Source organism: Salvelinus sp. IW2-2015, linkage group LG33 (genome assembly GCF_002910315.2).
Source record: "Salvelinus sp. IW2-2015 linkage group LG33, ASM291031v2, whole genome shotgun sequence".
In the NCBI taxonomy this organism is placed as follows: domain Eukaryota; kingdom Metazoa; phylum Chordata; class Actinopteri; order Salmoniformes; family Salmonidae; genus Salvelinus; species Salvelinus sp. IW2-2015.
The window spans coordinates 3,160,272-3,173,117 of record NC_036872.1 but is presented as its reverse complement, the minus strand read 5'-3'; the positions used below and the strand labels follow the sequence as shown (position 1 = coordinate 3,173,117).

General features: G+C 43.5%; 1 protein-coding gene across 3 annotated transcripts in view; it reads left to right on the top strand.

Moving 5' to 3' along the window:
- Positions 1-12,846, top strand: part of LOC111957764 (rho-related BTB domain-containing protein 2-like) — an 88,116-nt gene that overhangs the window by 28,564 nt on the left and 46,706 nt on the right. The window contains exon 2 of one of the 3 annotated variants that reach the window (XM_070436981.1): positions 1,047-1,287. The exons of the other annotated variants lie outside the window; for them this stretch is intronic. The gene's annotated coding sequence lies outside the window, so the exon portion shown is untranslated. The remainder of the gene's footprint in view (positions 1-1,046; positions 1,288-12,846) is intronic. 3 annotated transcript variants of the gene reach the window in all.

Here is a 12,846-nt window from a genome sequence, read left to right as displayed (position 1 = left end):
GCATGCATATGGTCACGTGTTCACTTTGTGTTTCGGTTTGCTTTAGGAGATTATGAAATAATCTCACTGGTTCCGAAAAATTGGAACCGTCAACAATAGGCTACAATTAGCCTCTTAGCTCCGGGAGACTTGTAGGCTCCAATGTAACAGGAATAATGACGGTAGTGTTTTTTGTGCACAGGTGTCCTGCTGCTTGAAAGCTGCTTGCATTTCGTTGTGGTGCAGCAATAGGCTGGGTCCGTTACGCAAGAGTATCAATGCATCTATTTTGGGTTGTAGCCCACTTACCCTCTACGTTAACATGCTTTGGTCTATCAATTCTAACTCGATTGACGTTGGATTTCGTGTAGTTATCTGTATATTTAGGGGATAATTCTTGTCAGCACTGGAAACGCAATGAAGTAGTCTATCAGTTTCCTACAAGACTGGGTCTCATACAGTAGAAAAATACAAATGAGCCAGATGCTTGGTTATGAATGGCTGCACAGACGATCAGTCAAAACACCCTCCATTGATGTAATGGTCTGCAGCAGTTTCTTGTTTCCCTGAATGTTTTAACATGCACTATTTCATAGAACATCTAAGTAGCAGTTCAAATGTATTGTTGATTTATGATCAACATGACACACAATCTGCCCGTAATAGTGACCCAGGTCATTAAGAGGGTTAGATGACACTATGTGGCTGTACCAGTGTCACAGCTAAGGAGACTCTACTCCAAATCCCATGTTAGAAACGTGCTTTGGTTATATGTTGGCCAAACCCAATGTGATGTGCGGAAAGGTGACATTTTCTCAGGGAGGACACGAGAGGTAGTGTACTCCCCAAATATGTTGTTATAAACACATAGCATTCCATCCGCTTAGGCCCTGTGCTCAGGAAGTAGCATTTAACATTGTGCTAAAGAAAAATGGTCTGCTGCTGCTGTCATTGAATGCCTGCCTTTTAGTTTATATTCTATACCTTATCATATGTATTACTTCTAGAGGATACAGGACAAAGCAAGCCACTATAGTGACCAGGGCCTGTTCTGTCTGTGTCAACAGTTAGGAGATAACATGCTGCATTGACCCACATGGAAGAGGCAGCCAGCAGTATGTGGCTTGACTGGCTACCGCAGTGACAGAGAGCGAGGGGAAAGAGAGGCTAGTGAGGGTGACTGTGGCAGACAGGCAGAGTCATGCCCAATGCCAGAGGCTGAGACTGCCAACCCTGACAGAGCAGAGGCACCCAAGCTGAAGGCCTGAGCTGAGTGACACAAGAGTGACACATATCCTGCAGTCAAAGGTAACACTTGTGTTCATGTGGGCAGTTGGTTTCCTGGTACATTTGTGAGTGCAATGCGTTCACCTTAAAAGCGGACAGAAGTGTGAGTGTTGCGAGGGAGGTTCTTCTAATGATAAGTCGCCTCTTTTGAGATGACAATGACAGTTGCACTTAAAAACACACAAACTGTATTTGGTGTTTACATATGCCTAAGCAGTTAGTGGTAGTCACAGGTGATGTTTTGGTCACGTGACGTGTACCTGGCGCTTATGAAGCACTGCATGCATATTGAAGTGTGTATTGTGTACATGCATTTGTGTGTGTGTGTGCCAAAACCCCAGGGCAGTTTAATAGTACAGGATGATGTAGCTGGGTGCCCCTGCCTCTCCCCTGGACCTGTATACAGCCAGGCAAAGGCAGCAGACTAGACCAGACTACCGCCTTATATAACCAGTCTGTGCCCCCCTCGCCTGTGGCAGCCGCTGTCTCCACAGATCCCTCTGTCTGTATTCTCTCAGACACACACACACACACAGAGATGCACAGATCCACAGACACGGCACAGACACATACCTGCTCTTCTATATGCAGAACTGCATCAATGCATAGCCTATGGTTCACATTTTGCGAAAGTGTGAGCGTCCTACCTATCAGCGATTAGTAATTTTCCATGTAGGGAGGAGACTTAAGTCAGTTTAAAATGTCCCAAGTTTCTGCAAATGTCATACATTTAAAATAACACATCTGTCTTTCCATACTTGGGATTGTTGTGTGTGTGTGTGAGGCGGGAGGTCATCCTCAGAGGGGTGTTACAGGCAGCCAGCTGTGTCATGGTGTTAGGGTGAACTCTAGCCCTGAGGAAGAGGAGGAGTTGGGGGAGGAAGAGCAGGATGAGAGATCGGGTTTATGGAGCGCTGGGGTCGAACGGCTGCTTCCACTGGAACGGTTACATAACTCAAAGGGAGAGGGATGAGGGAGTGGAGAGAGACGCGTCTGCCTGCTGCTCATCGCATGGCCCTAACAGAGAGAGAGACACACAGAGAGAGAGAAACAGAGGGGAGTATGGTGGAAAGAGAAATGGGTCATTCCATGTAATTTTAGCAAGCCATGTCACCCACCATCGCAGATTGCTCTGAAATCGTTTCTGTAGCTAGAAAAAGATCAGATTAGCATTCCTGTGACATTATTTAATATATAATTTGATCTCTGAGAAATTAAGCTAATTGTTTGCACCCAAATTGGCCATTTTTAATGTACAGTATTCATATAATATAAAATAAATATTGTACCTAACATCCGATTAGGACCATAATTCTTCTTGACAATTAGTAATACCTGAGGGATCCAATAAAATGATCAATAGCCACCCACAGACCCCCGAAGCCAATCCCACCCCAACAACCAGTATACAGTATCAGTTCTCTATGTCTGACAATATGGAGCTGCTGCTTGGAGTATTGCTTCTTCAACCTTTGTAATGTATTCCCTGTGTATCTGGTGATGGTATCAACTCCTAAATATGTGGGAACTGCACTATTGTTTTAGCAGCATCATGGTGAAGCACTTTACAATTGTGACTCACCACCTGGATTTGGTCTTATGTAGCAAAATGTGAAATTGTGTTTTTTACATTGGATAAAAGTAGAGACTCAGACCTACAAAATGGCATATCATACACTGCATTTGAGGAACAATGGGTAAGCAATTCTGCTTTGAAAGTTGATCAACTTGAAAATCTCACTTTTGAGAAAATCGCCTTTGAATGTTTTGGTATCTAGTGAAGAGCTCCTCTTTGTCTACACCCATTCAGCATCGTTCACACCTTCTTAAGCTCTAGCCCCACCCATCTCATTTCACTCTCGGAGCGCACACTTGACGCTCTGGCCAATGATTTGTTTACCTCTAAATAACATGAAAACAGCCTAACCAGCTCTGCTGGCAACAATTTCATTATGCTTTTTTGCAGACATTTACTGACACCGGCCATATTCAAAAGGTGTTGTACACACGTCACGTAACATTAGCTAACGAACCAGCCAGCTAACGTTAGCTAGTTAAACAACAATGAACAAAGTGCCAACAGTGCCTAACATTAGGCTCTAACTAGAAAAGCAAACAGGTCTGGGAAACTAATAATAACCTCTGCTAGGGAGCCAGCCAGCTAAAGTTAGCTAGCTAGCCAACAGTACACTTCAGCTTAAGACATATAGCTAGCTAGCTACAGTTGAAGTCAGAGGTTTACATACACCTTAGCCAAATACATTTAAACTCAGTTTTTCACAATTCCTGACATTTAATCCTAGTAAAAATTCTCTGTTTTAGGTCAGTTAGGATCACCACTTTATTTTAAGAATGTGAAATGTCAGAATAATAGTAGAGAGAATGATTTATTTCAGCTTTTATTTCTTTCATCACATTCCCAGTGGGTCAGAAGTTTACATACACTCAAATAGTATTTGGTAGCATTGCCTTTAAATTGTTTAACTTGGGTCCAATTTTTCGGGGGGCCTTCCACAAGCTTCTCACAATAATTAGAATTTTGGTGAATTTTTTGTGAATTTTGGCCCATTCTCCCTGACAGAGCTGGTGTAACTGAGTCAGGTTTGTAGGCCTCCTTGCTTGCACACGCCTTTTCAGTTCTGCCCACAAATGTTCTATGGGATTGAGGTCAAGGCTTTGTGATGGCCACTCCAATACCTTGACTTTGTTGTCCTTAAGCCATTTTGCAACAACTTTGGAAGTATGCTTGGAGTCATTGTCCATTTGGGAGACCCATTTGCGGCCAAGCTTTAACTTCCTGACTGATGTCTTGAGATGTTGCTTCGATATATCCACACCATTTCTCTTCCTCATGATGCCATCTATTTTGTGAAGTGCACCATTCCCTCCTGCAGCAAAGCACCCCCACAACATGATGCTGCCACCCCCCGTGATTTACTGTTGGGATGGTGTTCTTTGGCTTGCAAGCCTCCCCCTTTCCCCTCCAAACATAACGATGGTCCTTATGGCCAAACAGTTCTATTTTTGTTTCATCAGACCAGAGGACGTTTCTCCAAAAAGTACGCTCTTTGTCCCCATGTGCAGTTGCAAACCGTAGTCTGGCTTTTTTAATGGGGGTTTTGGAGCAGTGGCCTCTTTCTTGATGAGTGTCCTTTCAGGTTATATCAATATAGGACTTGTTGTACTGTGGATATAGATACTTTTGTACCTGATTCCTCCAGCATCTTCAGAAGGTCTTTTGCTGTTGTTCTGGGATTGATTTGCACTTTTCACACCAAAGTACGTTGATCTCTAGGAGACAGAACGCGTCTCCTTCCTGAGCGGTATGACGGCTGCGTGGTCCCATGGTGTTTATACTTGCGTACTATTGTTTGTACAGATGAACGTGGTACCTTCAGGCTTTTGGAAATTGCTCCCAAGGATGAACCAGACTTGTGGAGGTCTACACATTTTTTTTATGAGTTCTTGGCTGATTTCTTTTGAATTTCCCATGATGTCAAGCAAAGAGGCATTGATTTTGAAGGTAGGCCTTGAAATGCATCCACAGGTACACCTCCAATTGACTCAAATGATGTCAATTAGCCTATCAGAAGCTTCTAAAGCCATGACATCATCATCCAAGCTGTTTAAAGGCACAGTCAACTTAGTGTATGTAAACTTCTGACCCATTGGAATTGTGATACAGTGAAATAATCTGTCTAAACAATTGTTGGAAAAATGACTTGTGTCATGCACAAAGTAGATGTCCTAACCGACTTGCCAAAACTGTAGTTAGTTAACAAGAAATGTGTGGAGTGGTTGAAAAACGAGTTTTAATGACTCCAACCTAAGTGTATGTGAACTTACGACTTCAACTGTAGGTAAACAATGAACCTAGCTAGCTAACAGAACACTTTAGATTGAAATTAAACCACTTTCTGTCAAAATTTGAAACGTGTAATATATGAAAATGTAGCTAGCTATCTTCCCTGCATACATCAACATGCATCATGGACGTGTCTCTCTGTCGGGAATGCCCTTAGTTTGAAGATCCGGAGACAGGTGTTTTCTCCATCTCTTTAGTTATCATATTCTAATTCCACTGATTTCAAAAACTTGATCCTCCAGAAAATGGAGAGCAACACTTATGCAGCTCCACTACACAATACATTTTATAAAAAGCCGCGTTCGACAGGATTACCAACACAGACTGACGAGCTCAAATAGACAGACACCTTCAATGTGGCAGACCAATTTGAACTTCTCTCTTGGCATGTCCAGCACACTCATTATCTCAGCCAATAATGGCTAGTGGGAAGGTTGCTAACTTTTTCTGTGGCTTAACCTCTCTGGGGTAGGTGGGACGCAATCGTATAGCCAGGGAAAATGCAGAGCGCCAAATTCAAAATAAAATGATATAAAAATCTAACTTTCATTAAATCACACATGTAAGATACCAAATTAAAGCTACACTTGTTGTGAATCCAGCCAACATGTCAGATTTCAAAAAGGCTTTTCAGCGAAAGCATAAGATGCTATTATCTGATGATAGCACAACAGTAAACAAAGAGAGTAGCATATTTCAACACTGCAGGCACGACACAAAACACAGAAATAAAAATATAATTCATGCCTTACCTTTGACGAACTTCTTTTGTTGGCACTCCAATATGTTCCATAAACATCACAAATGGTCCTTTTGTTCGATTAATTCCGTCGATATATATCCAAAATGTCAATTTATTTGGCGCGTTTCATCCAGAAAAACACAGCTTCCAACTTGTGCCACGTCACTACAAAATATCTCAAAAGTTACATGTAAACTTTACCAAAACATTTCAAACTACTTTTGTAATACAACGTTAGGTATTTTTAAACGTTAATAATCGATCAAATTGAAGACGGGAGGATCTGTGTTCAATACAAAAAGAAAAGAAACTGACGCAAATTTTCTGGTTAATGTGCCTCTCTCACAATTTACTTCAAGTGACTCTCATTTAAGATGGCTGTACTTCTTCATTACACAAAGGAAAAACCTCAACCAATTTCCAAAGTCTGGTGACATCCAGTGGAAGCGGTAGGAACTGCAAACAAGTCCTTTAGAAATCTGGTTTCCCAATGAAAAATAATTGAGAAGACAGTGACCTAAAAAAAATAGAATTCTGAATGGTTTGTCCTCTGGGTTTTGCCTGCTACATAAGTTCTGTTATACTCACAGACATGATTCAAACAGTTTTAGAAACTTCAGAGTGTTTTCTATCCAAATCTACTAATAATATGCGTATCTTATATTCTGGGGATGAGTAGCAGGCAGTTGAATTTGGGCATGCTATTTATCCAAAAGTGAAAATGCTGCCCCCTACCCCAAAGAAGTTAACCAACAAGGCTTGTAATTTAACAATTGTATTTACAGATGGCATTCAAGTTTGTTATTAAGGCACATGAAAGTTCACATGTTCGAGAAGGCATTTCTGCCAAAAAACACATTTTGTTAAAAAAAAAATGTATGTTCAAACGGCTCTCCTGTGAAGTTGTGAATTGCGACATACGCCTAGTTTCCTGAATCGAGTCACAATTCACCATGCGTGCATAGGGGAGAGTGGGGCTAAGTCTAACACGGGTCAATTGTAGGGTAACTTGGGGTAAAATGCCACCCTACCTCAATCTTTTTGGGGGGGAGTGACGTTTTTTTTTTTTGATGAGACAGATTAGATTTTTAGTTGTTCAAGAGTAGTGGCAACCAGGGAACGTGTTTGGGGGGGGGGGGGGATTGTGACATGAAGTGGTTTCTGTGAGAAGTACAGGCAGGGGGCATTACCCTGGGTGGTGGTTTACCTCAAGTTACCATAACACGTATGCCTAAATTATGTTCACTGTGTTTCAGGAATGCTAATCTTATCTGTTTTTAACTACAGAACCGTTTCAGAACAATCTGAGATGGTGGGTGTCGAAAGGACAGAGAGTAAAATTAGAGCCTAGTGAGAGAAAAGGGCAATAAGGATGGTGAGCAATGGAAACAGTGAAAGAGAAAAGAGTAGTGGATGGAGAAAGGGAGTGAGCATTGGGAGAGTTGAGGAGGTGGGGAGCTGAGTTGTTCAGTCTATCTCTATGAAAGCCCCCACTGCACTGACCCAAACCTGTACTGAGACACTCCTCTCAAATATGCATGAGGCTGTCTTTGTCTGTTCTTTATCTGCACAGACCACCTGCACAGTGACAGTAGCACTACGGACCAGTGGTTAGGGGATGGGGGCGTTGCATTGAAGGGGAGTTCCCTCTCCCTTTTGTTTTGGGGGTACCCTCAGATATTTTAATTAGTTAGTATCTCCCAAAAAACATGCATAAACGCAATGTATATAATTTAAGCCTACATGTTAGGGTAACTTGGGGTGTGGCACCTCTGCCTGTTCTTCTCACGGAAACCACATCATGTCACATTTTCTCCTTAAACACCTTCCCTGGTTGCCACTACTCTTGCTCAACTATGAATCTAATCTTTCTCATCACAATTTAAGTCACTCCCCCCCCCAAAAAAAAGATTTTGAGGTAGGGTGGCATTTTACCCCAAGTGACCCTACAATTGGCACATGTTAGATTTTGCCCCACTCTCCCCTATGCACTCAAGGTGAATTGTAAAGTGCTTCACCATGATGCTGCTAAAAAAAACTTGGGGTTTAAAATGGTGCAGTTCCCGCATATTTAGGAGTTGATAAAGTAGGAATGGAAAGCTGAGATCACTCCCTTAACAAAGCCATGAAAACTACAGTTTTCCCTGCGATTGCAAGAATTGTGGTGCATTAACTGCTTGTCAGAATGCAGATTTCCCTCCCTATCGTAACTTGCTTGCGCGTCGAGAGAGGAATATTTATCTCGCATAGAACACACAACAACAAGCCAACTAGGTAAATACATAAACAATTTTAATATGGGGTTGTCAGACTTTTCTCTTCATTACTCGTTTGCAGAGGAAAAGTAAATATGGACCGTTCTAGCGTCTTTAAAGTGCACCTCAACAGATATTTTTTCATGTTTCATTTTTTGGGGGCGTGGCAGCAATGATTTTGCCGTGGCGCGGCGCCACAGTTAAATGACTGCAGCAGAAACACTGTATTACCGGAGGAGCAAACAAGTGCTATTTCATTATTATCCTAGATTTTTTTTTTTTACGCACACATCTTTTGGGGCAAAAGAGATCTTGATCCAGGAGGGGATTGAATGTCTCTTCTTTAACCAAGAAGCTTGCTCTTGACATCTAGCCACTTAGCTAGCAAGTCAGCAAACCAAATGCATAGCTGGAGCCCTGAGCTGAATATAATTTATTTAACACATCATAGATTTCTTTTAGTTATGCTCAACTTATAAGCAGTAGCACTACGGTAGCACTACGTGCTTCTACACCTGCATTGTTTGGGGTTTTAGGCTGGGTTTCTGTACAGCACTTCGAGATATTAGCTGATGTACGAAGGGCTATATAAAATAAACTTGATTGATTGAGTGACGTAGCACGCATCCCGCATTATTGATAATCGGTATTGAAAAGCATAGTCGGTATTTCTAAATACCCTGGTATACGGTAAAAACGGTATATCGCCCAAGCCTAGTGTGTGGTGTGTGCCCGTGCGTACGTGTGCTCCTTGGCCAGACGGAGTGTAGCAGAAGGTTTGTAGCTTAAGTGTGTGGATGAAGGGGGCAGCAGGCAGGGAGATCTAGTCACAGTGATCCTCTCACTGCAGTCTGACTTCTGTCAATAATTATTGAACCTTTATTTAACTCGGCGGCCTACCCCGGCCAAACTCTAACCCCGGACGACGCTGGGCCAATTGTGTGCTGCCCTATGGGACTCCCAATCACGGCCAGTTGTGATACAGCCTGGAATCGAACCAGGGTCTGTAGTGATGCCTCTAGCGCTGAGATGCAGTGCCTTAGACCGCTGCGCCACACCCCAGTCACAGGTATCTAGGTGAAGTTGCCCCTAGAAATTGCTATTGGGTCAATTTAGCATTTTTCCCGATAATAGTTAAGGTAAGGATTGGGGGAAGGGAAGCTGATCAAACCAGAAAAACAACTGGATTCTCATTCACATGGAGCCATACCCATCTAATCCCACCTTTTCATTACTCACTTTTCCATTATCAGACGAAGTTGAAACAATCTGTTAATATAGAGGTTTAAATAAGGCCAGCACTGATATAGAGATATAATAGATATTTGGATTTGTGTATGCTCTTTTCCACGGCAACATGTCCTGGTAGCACATCCAAAGTATTGGCCTGCACCTTCCTCAGTGTGTCTGCTTTCCACTATTTCATTTTCAATCCCTGTAATACAGGTGACAGCCTAACAGATGATGTCTAGACTGCTGCTTTACTCATGATATCTATAGTATCGGTCACTGGCTGTGAATGAAACCCTACACTGCTCTCACAGTGTCTAGTTACGGCTTGGCTGTGAGAGGCAGGTGCGTGCAATGCGAGTGAGTGAGAGACCTCTGCATAGTCAGGGCGAGGGTGTAGTGCTCCAGGACTTCTGTCTGATCCCCCTGAGAAACTATCCACTGCTCCCAGTTCCACTGCTCCCACTGCTAAGCCTATTAAAAGGCCAGACCTACGACTCCCCACCACCACCCACACACACACACACACTAGGTCTGCAGGACATGGGCGAATGGTATCATATTTTTTTCAAATATTGTAGTTGCGATTTGACTTGGGTGAACTGTTGGAATTATAGAAATTGAATGACTTTATATTATGAAGCAAAGTGGAAAGCAGCATCGTTCTTGTTTTTAAACAATCTGTTAACTGCATTTCAAATCAAATTGTATTTGTCACATGCGCCGAATACGACATGCGCCGAATAGACCTTACAGTGAAATGCTTACTTACAAGCCCTTACCTAACAATGCAGTTCTAAGAAAAATAAGTGTTAATTAAAGTATTTACTCAAATAAACTAAAGTAAAAAATGTTTTAAAAATGATTGTTTTTTATAAGATAAGTTTAATGCTAGCTAGCAACTTACCTTGGCTCCTTGCTGCACTCGCGTAACGGGTGGTCAGCCTGTCACGCAGTTTCCTCGTGGAATGCAATGTAATTGGCCATAATCGGCGTCCAGAATGCAGATGACCGATTGTTATGAAAACTTAAAATCGGCCCTAATTAATCGGCCATGCCGATGGGTGAACTGACCATGGCTCGGTGGTTGATGCCTTCCTGTGACATTGGGTGCTGTACATGTCCTGGAGGGCAGTCAGTGTGCCCCCGGTGATGTATAGGGCAGACCATACCACCCTCTGGAGAGCCCTGCGGTTGCAGGCGGTGAAGTTGCCGTACCAGGCAGTAATACAGTCCGACAGGATGTACATCTGTTAAAGTTTCTGAGGGTCTTAGGGGCCAAGGTGAATTTCTTCAGCCTCCTGAGGTTGAAGAGGCGCTGTTGCGCCTTCTTCACCACACTGTTTGTGTGGGTGGATCATTTCAGATTGTCAGTGACGTGTACGCCGAGGAACTTGAAGCTTTCCAGCTTCTCCACTGCGGTCCTGTCGATGTGGATAGGGGTGTGCTCCCTCTGCTGTTTCCTAAAGTCCACGATCAGCTCCTTCATTTTGTTGACGTTGAGAGAGATGTTATTTTCCTGACCTCACTCTGCCAGGGCCCTCACCTCCTCCCTGTAGGCTGTCTCGCTATTGTTGGTAATCAGGCCTGCTACTGTTGTGTCATCTGCAAACTTGATTATTGAGTTGGAGGCGTGCGTGGCCACGCAGTCATGGGTGAACAGGGATTACAGGAGGGGACTGAGCACGCACCCTTGTGGGTCCCATGTGTTGAGGATCAGCGAAGTGGAGGTGTTGTTTCCTACCTTCGCCACCTTGGGACGGCCCGTCAGGAAGTCCAGGACCCAGTTGCACAGGGAGGGGTTCAGACCCAGGGTCCTGAGCTTAATGAGCTTGGAGGGTAATATGGTGTTGATGGCTGAGCTATAGTCAATAAACAGAATTCTTACATAGGTGTTCCTCTTGTCCAGATGGGATAGGGCAGTGTGCAGTGCAATGGCGAGTGCATCGTCTGTGGATCTATTGTGGCGGTAAGCAAATTGAAGTGGGTCTACGGTGTCAGGTAAGGTAGAGGTGATATGATCCTTAACTAGCCTCAGTGACCTTTGCTTTCTTGGGTACAGCAAAAATGGTGGACATCTTGAAGCAAGTGTAGACAGTAGACTGGGATAGGGAGAGGTTGAATATGTCCGTAAACACTCCAGCCTGCTGGTATACGCATGCTCTGAGGACGCGGCTAGGGATGCTGTCTGGGCCGGCAGCCTTGCGAGGGTTAACACCCTTAAATGTCTTACTCACGTCGGCCATGGAGAATGAGAGCCCACAGTCCTTGGGAGCGGGCCGTGTCAGTGGCATGGTGTTATCCTCAAAGCGGGTGAAGAAAGTGTTTAGTTTGTCCGGGAGCAAGACGTCGGTGTCTGCGATGTGGCTGGTTTTCCCTTTGCCACATACAGTACCAGTGAAAAGTTTGGACACACCTACTCATTCAAGGAATTTTCTTTATTTTTACTATTTTCTACATTGTCATCTGACTTGCCGAAGGGAGAGCGGTGGAGGCTCTTGTAGGTATCTTGAAAAGGCAAGTAGCAGTGATCTAGTGTTTTCCCTTAATGAGTACCACAGTCAATGTGTTGATAGAACTTCGCTAGCTTTTTCCTCAAATATGCTTTGTTAAAATCCCCAGCTACAATAAATGCGGCCACAGAATATGTGTCATATAATATAATATATAAAATATATGTCAATTTGTAAGTCGCTCTGGATAAGAGCGTCTGCTAAATGACTTAAATGTAAATGTAAATGTAAATGTGGTTTGCATAAAGTCCAGTGTAGTTCCTTGAGGGTCGTCGTGGTATTGACTTGAGGGGGAATATACACTGCTGTGACTATAACTGAAGATAATTATCTTGGGAGGTAATACGTTTGCCATTTAATTGTGGGGTATTCTAAGTCATAATTTGGAAAGGCACAAACCTGTCTTATATAAGGTCCCACAGTTGACCGTGCATGTCAGAGCAAAAACCAAGCCATGAGGTCGACAAAATTGTCCGTAGAGCTCCGTGACAGGATTGTGTCGAGGCACAGATCTGGGGAAAGGTAGCATTTTTGCAGCATTGAAGGTCCCCAAGAACACAGTGGCCACCCTCATTCTTAAATGGAAGATGTTTGTAACCACCAAGACTCTTCCTAGACCTTGCCGCCTGGCCAAACTAAGCAATCTGGGGAGAAGGGCCTTGGTCAGGGAGGTGACCAAGAACCCGATGATCACTGACAGAACTCTAGAGTTCCTCTGTGGAGATGGGAGAACATTCCAGAAGGACAACCATCTATGCAGCACTCCACAAATCAGGCCAGGGCCTTAGACCGCTGCGCCAATCGGGAGGAGGCCACCAAGTTTTAACACGCGATTGCATTTAGAATTGTTATTTGTTGCGCTTACAAAAGCAGGCTTCACTCCAGTAGCCTTTTTGAAGAGCTACTCTCACACTGTCTGACAGGTGATAGGCTATTCCACTCCTCAACCTCTCTATGTAGTGTGCGTGTGATAAA